At 40.7% G+C, this 12,063-nt stretch overlaps 1 protein-coding gene across 4 annotated transcripts in view; it reads right to left on the bottom strand.

Annotated features, from left to right (window-relative positions):
• LOC135549929 (semaphorin-6D-like) overlaps positions 1-12,063 on the bottom strand; it is a 136,300-nt gene that overhangs the window by 106,196 nt on the left and 18,041 nt on the right. For 3 of the 4 annotated variants that reach the window (XM_064980326.1, XM_064980329.1, XM_064980327.1), the window contains one exon: positions 5,637-5,799. The exons of the other annotated variant lie outside the window; for it this stretch is intronic. The gene's annotated coding sequence lies outside the window, so the exon portion shown is untranslated. The remainder of the gene's footprint in view (positions 1-5,636; positions 5,800-12,063) is intronic. 4 annotated transcript variants of the gene reach the window in all.

Below are 12,063 nucleotides of genomic sequence, written 5' to 3'. Positions count from 1 at the left end.
CATGTATCACTAGCCACTTTAACTTTGCCACTTTGTTTACATACTCATCTCATATGCATATACTGTACTCGATACCATCTACTGTATCTTGCCTATGCTGCTCTGTACCATCACTCATTCATATATCCTTATGTACATATTCTTTATCCCCCTTACACTGTGTATAAGACAGTAGTTTAGGAATTGTTAGTTAGATTACTTGTTGGTTATTACTGCATTGTCGGAACTAGAAGCACAAGCATTTCGCTACACTCGCATTAACATCTGCTAACCATGTGTATGTGACAAATAAAATTAGATTTTGATTTGATTTGAAACCATCTAAACACAACAGTCATTTCTGAGAGAAACAACAGAAGGATTCTGTGTTGCATTTCCACCACAAATACTAATTTGTGAGTGAACTATATATTATCAACTAGTCACTCAATGGACACCCTTCAAAAGTCTTGGAAAATAAATAACAAGGATGCACTTCATGCGCAAAAAGCCAAATGAAAGAGTTGTGGAGTGACATAAGTTGACTGACATTTGAAGAATTACAAGCAACAACACATCTCAGTTCTGAAGTGAGGTTAATGGTTTCTTCTATCTCCACTCAGTGATGTTCAAAATGGCCGTCTAACCGAGGCGTATTAGGCCTATCTACCCCTGACTGGAGTTCAAAAGGCTTAGCAGCGTTCGTCTCCGTTTCCCTGTGTGCATCAACTCACCCCAATTATGCAGCTGACGCCTCTCCCTCTGCACCTCCCCTCTCCCACGTCTTGCCCTTCTTCCCTCGACCCCGCTAAATCAGATTAGCTCACAGCGGGCAGGGCTAGCTTTTCACCCCTACATTTTTGATGGATATGACTAGTCTGAAAATATCAACAAAGCGTACCCCCCTTAACCCACCACTCCCTGTTTGTCCGTTACGAGAGCTAGGAGCTGAGCAGAAGGGGAGACGAAATTAGCGACAGGAGGTCAAAGGTCAATGGATTTGAACTGTCCCCACCCCCCAGGGGAGGATGACTTCCCCTCTCATTGAAGCCACGGCAGTTCAAGACCGACCACGGTACCGCAGGCATTGTTAGCAGATAGCAGGATCCCCATTATAGTGAATAGAAAAATTGTGATCTTTGTGGTCAATCTTCGTGTAAATAAAAACAAATCTGAAGACAATCATGATACCACAATCTCGACTTCATTTGGCTGCAATGCGCCGTTGAGTCGTCACGCAGGAATGAATGGTGTCACGTGATCGATGGCTTTGCCCATCCATTTGTCTATAGAGACAGTCATTGGTCCCCCAATCACCACCTTCCTCTGTCAGTCTCTAAGCTGTGATATCAGCAGCATGTTCTTAGGTATGCCTTCCCCTATAAAAATGCATCTGAAGCACAAAAGCTAGCACTATATTGAGCTACAGGCCAATATATATGACACTTAATGCCTGCAATCTATTCAATTTCATGTATTCAATTTTATGAATACTTTTACCTGAAATGTAAAATATCAGACTATTTTGTTTTGTCCTGAGTTGTCGCTAAAATGATGTAGAGTATCTGAGGTAAACCTGAAATTCACTGAAGTGTGCAGTCATCCAAATCCCACTAGGAAAGTAATGCACATGGAGAAAGGAACATTTTGTGCTAATAACTGTAAAATAGGCAGCAGCGATTGACAGTAATGGTTCCAGACGATAATGGCTCCACAGCATAAAGCCACAATGCTTCAGCCCTTTCATCTGTGAGAGGAAATTAGGAAATTGAGCATTACCTGTGGAGCTGCTAGAAAAGAGAACATCTACAAAACGGCACAAATAATGGGTCTAAAAAGACATCTAGTTAGGCAAGTTAGATTCACAGGAATCCGTTAAAAAGGATCCCTGACACTTTGGTTCCTATGTTATTTAACCATTATCATAAAGTGTACAGCAATTAGGCCTACATTCTACAATTCGTACATTCCGAATAATCTGAATTCAACCTCAAAGGTTTGCAGTAAGGGACGTTCCATTTGATTTGAATCACTTTTTAACCGCACCCCTTTTGATTTCAATGAAAGCTTCTATAAATATTTGCCGATGATAGAAGTAGTCAGAAAGTAACTTTTTGGACCTGAATGCCAAAACATTTAGGAGATAGAGGTGCTCAAAGTTGAGCCATTTCGCACACCCTATCCTACCATGAGACATCCATATCTTCATCATTGGAAAATATAAACGGTTGAGATTGATGTAATTTAAAAGCTTACAAACTGTCACGCCCTGACCTTAGTTATCTTTGTTTTCTTTATTATTTTGGTTAGGTCAGGTTGTGACGAGGGTTCTATGTGTTTTCCCCTGTCTAGGGTTTTTGTAAGTTTATGGGGTTTTCCAGTCTAGGTGTTTTTATGTCTATGGTTGCCGAGATTGATTGAGAACCAGAGGCAGCTGTTTATCGTTGTCTCTGATTGGGGACCATATTTAGGTCGCCATATTCCTTGGGTATTTTGTGGGTTATTATCTATGTGTAGTTGCCTGTTTCAGCACTCTTGTTATATAGCGTCACGTTCGGTTTGTTGTTTTGTATAGTTTGTTTAAGTGTTCTTTCATTAAAGAAGAATGTATTCAAATCACGCTGCGCCTTGGTCTCCTCACTCCTCACTCCTCACTCCTCACACAAACAGGGTTGTCAAACTTTTTATAATTTCTTTAAAAAAATGTGTTTTAATAAAAATTATTTTCTTTTTTTACCTTCAATGTACATTTTCTTAACTCGTAAATTATTCAGCATTTTTGCATATGTTGTAGTTTAGACCCGATTTTACATCTTATGAGGTTTTTATGTTGTGCCCACCATCAGTTAGTTGTATTTTTATTTAACTAGGCAAGTCAGTTAAGAACAAATTCTTATTTACAATGATGGCCTATCCCGGACAAACCTGCACCACCCTATGGAACTCCCAATCACGCCTGGATGTGATACAGCCTGGTTAAGAGAGAGCATTCTATTGAAAACAGGGTAGGGTGGGTGTCATGTTTTGGCTGATAAATGTACTCTCAAATGGTAGCACAAAGATGGTTAGAGGATCACACACCAGAGAATGTTGACAAATGGGAACATCAGTTGTTTAAAATTATACTGTCAATCTTCCTATTAAAATCATAGAAATATTGATAATACAATAGACATTCCCATTTAAATTGACATTTGACGGTGGGTGGACCAGCAGCCATCTTTGTGGAGTAACTGAAAGTGAACAATTCAGTTAAATTAACATGTAAAAGATGTACCAGCTAAATTCCAGTGGTCCATTCTATGAATTATAAGTCTATGATTGCACAACACAAACACATCAGATTATGTAAAATAGGGTCTAAACTACAACATATGCGAAAATGAAAAACATTGGAGAATCTGCGTATTTAGAAAGGATCATTTTTTAATTAAAAAAGTATTTGCAAGGCATTATTAAATAGTTTGACAACCCTGTTAAATTATTTAAAACTTAACCGTAGGGTTGGGTGATATCATTTTACAGGGTTGTCAAACTATTTAATAATGCCTTGCAAATACTTTTTTAAATAAAAAGTGAGAAAAATAATATTAATTCCTTTCTAAATGTGCATAAACTCCAATGTATCACATTATTTAAACAAAAATGGACGGTATTTGACGTTTTTTAATCATACAAATTTAAAAAATCTTAATAAGTAGTGTGTGACCTGAGGGTGATAAATACATTCTCAGTGATTTCAATGGGTCTTCCTTCATTCTAGATGTTCAACCAAAAGTCATTTTTCAGCATTTTCATCAATTTCTGCACTCATTTAAAAGCATTTCCACTCTGCCACATAGGTCTGCACGAGGTATTGGCAAACAATCTAGGCCATATTTTTAACCAAATATTGTAATTGCAATTTGACTTGCAATTTACAACAAAACAATTGGGTGAACTGTTGGAGTCATATAGAATGATTATTCTAATTCTATAGTTAGAATTTAATAGCGGGCACAGCTAGTTTTTATTTTCTTATCAAGTTGGGCCTAAATTGCTAATAAAGCGATATAGCTAATATAGCTAATAAATGTACTGAATCAGAGCAAACCTAATTAGCTATACAGCTGTTTGACATGATAACGAATTAAAATGCCAGGGAAGAGTTGTGACAGCGTAGGAACCAAAGTGTTGATAAGTGTTTCATAGGGGACCCAATAATCTTTGGGCACATCGAATGTTCTCTCTTAGCTACTTCATGTAGCTTTCATATTCATGCTTCATGTATTCCTCTTTGATTCTGAAGATACTGTTGCACAAACGACATGCTGATCTAGGTCTACACCATCACTGGTGTTATGAAGCTGTATAGCTAATTATGTTTGCTCTGATTTAGTACATTTATTAGCTAGCCAATTAACTAGTAATTAGTATTACTAACACGATTTAGGCCCAACTTGGTAAGAAAATAAAAACCAGCTGTTTGCAGATGTAAGAAACAAACTAATAGTGCAATTATAGAACACAAGTGGATTTATAATAAGAAACAAAGAGAAAACAGCATCGTTGTCATCAACATTGTTGCATGTGCTGCACTGACCATGCAGACTGAACTCAAGTGTCTCGTGGTAGAGGAACAACAAATGCGATCCTTGAGTGACAGGGGGCGGGGCTAGGTCTGTTGAAAGTGGCATGAAGAGAAAGCGGAGAGATGACTCAAGAAGCGAAGTAAACTATAAAAATGGACGTTAAACACAGCCTATCACGTTTAACAAACCAAACACTCAAATACCGTTATAGAAGGTAAAGCAAAAACCCAAACCGATCCGTGCATCAATACCAATACCAGCCCCTACTCAACCATTTATATTTTCCAGTGACGAAGACATGGGTGTCTCATGGTAGGGAAGGGTATGCTAAATGGCTCAACTTTGTGTACCTCGATCTCTGAAATGTTTTGGCATTCAGGTCCAAAAAGTAACTGTCTGACCACTTCCATTATGGGCAAACGTATGGAAGGTTTCGTTCAAATCTAAAGGGGTGCGGTCAAAGTTATTGAAAATGAACGACCCGTAACAGATTTGGAACAGTTTATGGTTGCAAAATGAGAATTGCTGCTTGACTTGATGCAACCACACTCTGCAACTGAGAGGCACTTCACATGGCTAACACGGTTCACATCAGGAAAATGGCCTGACAGCAGAAAAACAAAAATGTGCAAAAAAATTTGATTCGAAATCCGATGCCCTAGATAAGGGTCCCTTGCTTAAACAACAAATGTTGCTGGATGTGTTCCAATGCTCTTACTCAAAACAGGTCAGAGCCTTTCCCATGGGATCCTCGTTGCGCCCTGAGGCAACCTCAGAGATGCAGCACAAGTTCAACCCAATTACAGGAGAAAAGAGGCTTGTTGAGACAAGCATTTTTCTCAAAACACAAGTTATTGGGTGGCCGCATCAAACAAATAGGCCAGCTTCGTACTTGGACCGATTAATCTGGCTGCCACAGGGCACATTTGTGCAAAGAAACCCCACAGAGGACTCTAAAAGTACAGTAAGCCTCAAGTCTCCACTAGTAGGTCTATTTTTTCAGTGTCTCCTCGGATTTACTTCACTATGTCACATTAGCATTCTCGCTGTCATTCTCTATTCCTTCAAGGACAAAGAATGACTTACCTCAGCTTCTGAATCGTCCAACAACGGCAGTGGGATTCGATGAGCCAATCGGTACAGAGTGAACATCCAGTAGGAATCCCAAATCAGAGGACAGAACAGGATTCTGAAGGGTTCTGAATTTAAGAGGTATGGGCTGAATTCTTCCTCCCAACTGACTGATTACCTGTGAGGAACAAAAGTAAAGAAAACAGAGCGAGCATTAGAGAGTGCTTGAGCATGCCAAGAGGCGGCACCTCCACATTTATCCTTATCCTAACTCATTGATTTTTTTATTTTTTTATTTCACCTTCATTTAACCAGGTAGGCTGGTTGAGAACAAGTTCTCATTTGCAACTGCGACCTGGCCAAGATAAAGCATAGCAATTCGACACATACAACAACACAGAGTTACACATGGAATAAACAAAACATAGTCAATACAGTAGAGCAAAAGAAAACAAAAAGTCTATATACAGTGAGTGCAAATGAGGTATAAAAAAAGAAGGGGGGAGTTAAGGCAATAAATAGGCCATGGTGGTGAAGTAATTACAATATAGCAATTAAACACTGGAATGGCAGATGTGCAGAAGATGCTCCTTTGGGGTGCAAAGGAGCAAGATAAATAAATGCTGTATGGGGATGAGGTATGTAGATCGCCCATCTGTAAACAGCCCATCTATGTACAGGTGCAGTGATCTGTGAGTTGCTCTGACAGCTGGTGCTTAAAACTAGTGAGGGAGATATGAGTCTCTAGCTTCAGAGATTTTTGCAGTTCGTTCCAGTCATTGGCAGCAGAGAACAGGAAGGAAAGACGACCAAAGGAGGAATTGGCTTTGGGGGTGACCAGTGAGATATAACTGCTGGAGTGAGTGCTACAAGTGGGTGCTGCCATGTTGATCAGTGAGCTGAGATAAGGCGGGGCTTTACCTAGCAGAGACTTGTAGATAACCTGTAGCCAGTGGGTTTGGCAACGAGTATGAAGCGAGGGCCAACCAACGAGAGCGTACAGGTCGCAATGATGGGTAAGTGTATGGGGCTTTGGTGACAAAACGGATGGCACTGTGATAGACTGCATCCAGTTTGTTGAGTAGAGTGTTGGAGGCTATTTCATAGATGACATCACTGAAGTCGAGGATCGGTAGAATGGTCAGTTTTACGAGGGTATGTTTGGCAGCATGAGTGAAGGATGCTTTGTTGCGATATAGGAAGCCAATTCTAGATTTAATTTTGGATTGGAGATGCTTAATGTGAGTCTGGAAGGAGAGTTTACAGTCTAACCGGACAACTAGGTATTCAGAACCGTCCAGAGTAGTGATGCTGGACGGGCGAGCAGGTGCAGGCAGTGATTGGTTGAAAAGCATGCCATTTAGTTTTACTTGCGTTTAAGAGCAGTTGGAGGCCACGGAAGGAGAGTTGTGTGGCATTGAAGCTCGTCTGAAGGTTAGTTAACACAGTGTCCAAAGAAGGACCAAAAGTATACAGAATGGTGTCATCTGCATAGAGGTGTACCAGAGAATCACCAGCAGCAAGAGCAATATCATTGATGTATACAGAGAAGAGAGTCGGCCCGAGGATTGAACCCTGTGGCACCCCAATAGAGACTGCCAGAGGTCCGGAGAACAGGCCCTCCGTTTTGACACACTGAACTCTATCAGAGAAGTAGTGGAGAGGTTTTCAGTAGCCCTGTAGCGGAGTCAGATTCCTCCAAGGTTGTTTATATACCAGCCCAGCAGAGGTCACTTTTACCATCGTCCTACTAAAAAGCCAGACGCCTTTAGGAGCCATAGTCCAGGTAAACGCTGAGCTCAGAAGTGGGAAATTCTGCCCCTGAATGGACTCCCTGTCTTGTTTTTTTCCGTCAGTTCGGCCCTTCATGGATTGCATTAGGTTAGTTGCAAAGATGTAGGAGAATGAGTTCCTATTAGTGATGTGCGGGTTGACTCATAACCCATAATCCCTGGGGCGGACGTATCTGTGTGGCGGACGGGTTTAGGGTCATTAAATATTGTGTTGCTGAATGGCGGAAAGGGTGGCTGGCGGGCGGGTTGAAGAAAGAGAAACAATTATTATTAGTATTAGTACATAAACCTAAAAATGTAAGGCTTAACTCTACGTGCACCAAATAGCCTACACAGCGAATCGTGTGTGATGTGTGATGATTGTGAGGCGCTATACAAATTTGACAGTCACAAGATGAGACTTCAAATACAATAGGCCTATGACACGTCATGGGAACTGTAGCCTACTATTTAGACGGGTTCAATGGAAACTGAAATCTGGGCACTGACTGTAGGTTTATAACCTCTCACATAGCCTTAATATGAATTCCTACAGAATTAAGCATTTCTTGCAGTAAAATTATACACCAAATGTAGGTAAAACTTGGACAAGAACAGGACTGGAGAAATATGATTTCTTTCTTTCTGCATCTTGAGAGAAAGCAATGCTCAAAGTGCTGTCTTTATCATAAAAGCTGACAGCATTTCAACCACATAAAATATACATCGAAGCCGAACTGAAATCTTATCAGAAACGCCTTGGGTTGTTTTCGCAGCTTTCTTTTTCTTGTTCTTTACAACTGGTCAACCTGATGTCATTTTGACAATTTGCACAGCAAATCTTTCCTGTTTTTTAATTGTATTTTCTCCCCAGTCCCTAAACGTCTTTGCTCCGTGAAAGATGACATAGACAACTTTACCAATGTCAACTATTATAGATTGAATGCTTCAATCGATCGATCTATTACATTATTCTGTAAAAAAAAAAGTATTTTAGGGAAACATATAATGATAAAAGAGAAGCTACATGCATTTAATTATCAACAGGTTGACTAACAAATATCCTTACCAAAACTTCAGAAATTATAAGCAGAAACATATCTAAAATCAGGCAACAACAAAAAATGTACACCGTCCCAAAAATTCTGCAGTCTTTGACTATAGCCTATAGCGCATTTTCTATATTTGTAGGTTCGGTACGGGCCTCAGATTTCCACTTTATCACATACAGTCAGGAGGTTGCGGATGGGCCATTAGCAATTGCGGACGGGTGCGGATGCACAAACAGCTGACCCGCAGACCACTAGTTCCTATATTGAGAGTAGCCCCCCCAGGTTCACAGCTACATATCAGCCAAAAAGGCAGAACGTCTTCATGTTCTGAAGAGAATGAGGGGGAATCGGGGCAATTGGCAGGTCAGTGTGTCTTTTGGATCAGATACATTTGTGCTGGAATCCAACCAACTATGTCTTTCCAAAGTGAACCAGATCTGTTTTATACAGCATGGGCTGCTTTTCCTGGCTAAACCACCGCTAGTTAACAAAACACAGAAAGACAGAGGCCTATTCCATGCGCGTTCCGGGCCAAGTGGAATGCAACTGACTGCCATCTGGTGTCAGGGGGGCAGGGCCGCCCACGTTTGATGTTTCCAGAGGGTCTATCAAATGTGCCGTGGCGCTTGCCGTCGCCCTGCCAAAAACACGCTGCCTCCCCCGTCGACTTCCTGATTGTGTTTAGCACAGGCTTTCAGCACAGCTGCTTGGGGAGTTTTTTTTCCTCTCCCTCGAACGCAGCTCAACACAACACACTTACTGAGCGCAAGGGGAAATCATTCTCTGAGCAGGGCACCCCAGCCAGACTCTGATATCAGGCGGTTGGCCCCAACCCACGGTGGTTAAGCGTTGAAGCCAGCCAATATGTCATGGTCTCTTCCTACATAGAGGAAATGTTGGAAGAGGGCATTCTGAACACTGATAGTGTCATCATTGTTCAGGGTGGTGCCATGCTTCAGATAAGTGCCACTAGTAGGGGGTCTATACGTCAGGCCTTTGAAAATGAGCCCATTGGTTGGTATGCAATCTAAAATGGAAAGCTGCTGGGAAGTTGGAGGCCAAAATACATCCTCTGCAATCAGAAAACACCACAGCCGGAATAACCAAAGTAGTAGAGTACAGAGAGAGATTACTTTTTTTTAAATGTACTGAGAAGGGTGCGGCAGCTGAACGTGTTCTCCCTGAACAGTAGAGCTTGGCAACCTGTGCCCCAAGACACAAACCAGAGCCTTTGAGCTCAGCTGAGATTTATCAAAACCATGCCTGTATGTTATGTGCTAACAGTTGAACTAACCTCAAACTCAACTCTCCCCCAGTGTTAGAGGTTAAGGGGAGACACAGCAATCCTTTAGCAGGAGAAATTAGCTATTGTCATGACTTTAGGAAACCTACTTCCACTACCCCAAAATCCTTGTTTTTCCCCTTAAATATGTTCCTGGGTCAATTTAAACCCTTTTCCAAAGAAACCATGTCTCCTGTCATGGCTTGTTACCTTGTCAATAGGGGGTTTCTTGTTTCTCTCCTAAAGTAGCTAGCCCATCAACAAAGGATCTGTCATTGGGAATTAGCCTGGGGCAGGACGTTTCTAGTTTAACTGAATCTGGCCCTTGTTCTGGGTCCTAAGTGTGCCCATTGTGGTTCAGATCACCACAGAAAACAAAAAATGTGATTCAATCTCAAAACCCGATCACTCCTCCCTCGCTATAAGACCAAAGCATGTTTTGCTGTGGGCAGACTGGGCAGGAGGTCAGCCAAGCAGGTCGAGGGTTGAAGAACATTTCAGATCTGTGTTGTGACCGAATTGCCTACTCATAACACTCTATGACTAGTTAGATGTTTGCCAAAAAAACATGTTCAACAATGGGTGGGATTACAGTCTAAAATAACAGAACAGTGAAGAATAATTTCAAGATTTCTGTGGACCAGGTTTGAAAGTCTTTGACAAACCTTTTTTAATGAAATACTTGAAGATTCTGATTACAAAGCCAAATATAAAATGGCTAATTATTTCATGAACATTAAAATAAAGAGAGAGAATGCCAAGAGTGTGCAAAGCAGTCATCAAGGCAAAGGGTGCCTACTTTAAAGAATCTCAAATATATCTATATGTTTAACACTTTTTTGGTTACCACATGATTCCACATGTGTTATTTCATAGTTTTGATGTCTTCACTATTATTCTACAATGTAGAATAATAGTACAAATAATGAGAAACTCTGGAATGAGTAGGTGTGTCTAAACTTTTGACTGGTACTGTATATATTGTTATGTATATTACTTCGCTTTGGCAACATTGACCTTGTCAGTCATATATAAAGCATATTGAATTAGAATTTAAGCGAGAGCGAGAGAGAAAAGAGAGAGAAATGCATTGCTTTAACCATGCTTGACCGAAGGCCTGAAGTGCTTCAGGGCAAAGCAGCTTGTTTTCGACAGACACTTCTTACCCCTTCCCAAAGAATTGTGAGATAATGAACAGCATAGCCCTGCTTCATGTGAACAATCCACCTCTCTCACCACCAGTCCAATCTACTACCTGACTAGAGATATCGAGAGGCTCTTCAGATTTTCAACATGCCAACCCCCCTGGCCTAGACAAGAGTTGACCTAGGTATGCCCTAAGATAGTGTGTGCGAGAGAGAGGGTAGCGAGAGAAGCAGAAAGAGAGCGGTAGAAAAGGAGCGAGCGAGAGAGACGTCAGGGCAAATCAGTAGCTGGTCCAACGATACACCCACACAGTTGACTTATGGGCCTGACAGAGCCTCCAGACAGAAATGGGACCCATAGGAACTAGTGTTGTCACGATACCAGAATTTTGACTAACACCGATACCAGGTTTAGTATCACGATGCTTTATACCATCACGATACAACAATGAAAAAAAAGAGGCATATTAGCCAAAGTCACGGAATGGCATTTGATCCAGACAGATAAACACAGCTACTGCTCTGTTCAATCATTGGACATCTTTTAAGTTCAATATCATTCGATTTGAACATTTCTATGCCACATTATTTTTGACAGCTATGCATTAATGAATCAATTATACAATCATTCAATAAATATGACATTTTACAAATCCAATTTCAAAACTGATTTGGATTTTGTATGGTACATCTCTATTGATAAACTGGGTAAATAAAGATGTAGTCTAGGTCTATTCACAAACCAGGTGAATGCATATTATTTCAACAGGAGTTTGTGCATGCATTGTCTTGAGTTTGTTTTAGTTAAGAAGCAGAAGGTTTGGGCGGTATATTGTATATACCGTATACCGGGGTATTTGGAAAAAGCCACGTGATGGTTTTTCAATACCGCCAATAATATTTGAAGTTTTTTTTAAATAAATTACAATACATGTAGGTACTTTAAGTAAATACCTGCTGTCAAGATAAAGAACAGTGCGTTCCTCATTTCAGCTGTCACATTATTATGAATCTTACCGTAGTCCCCAGTCACGCGTCACATGGTGTTTGTTTACATGCACACAACTATGAGAGAAGGGAGCCTTGTGAGTCATTCACTGTTGTGCAGCATGTGCTAAGCGATCGAATTAAAGTATGAAATTCACAGCTAGATATTTATAACTATTAAATTAACTGTTTAAGATGTGTTAA

Source organism: Oncorhynchus masou, chromosome 12 (genome assembly GCF_036934945.1).
Source record: "Oncorhynchus masou masou isolate Uvic2021 chromosome 12, UVic_Omas_1.1, whole genome shotgun sequence".
NCBI classification, from domain to species: Eukaryota; Metazoa; Chordata; class Actinopteri; order Salmoniformes; family Salmonidae; genus Oncorhynchus; species Oncorhynchus masou.
The sequence above is the reverse complement of the archived record's forward strand: the minus strand, read 5'-3'. Positions and strand labels throughout refer to the sequence as shown.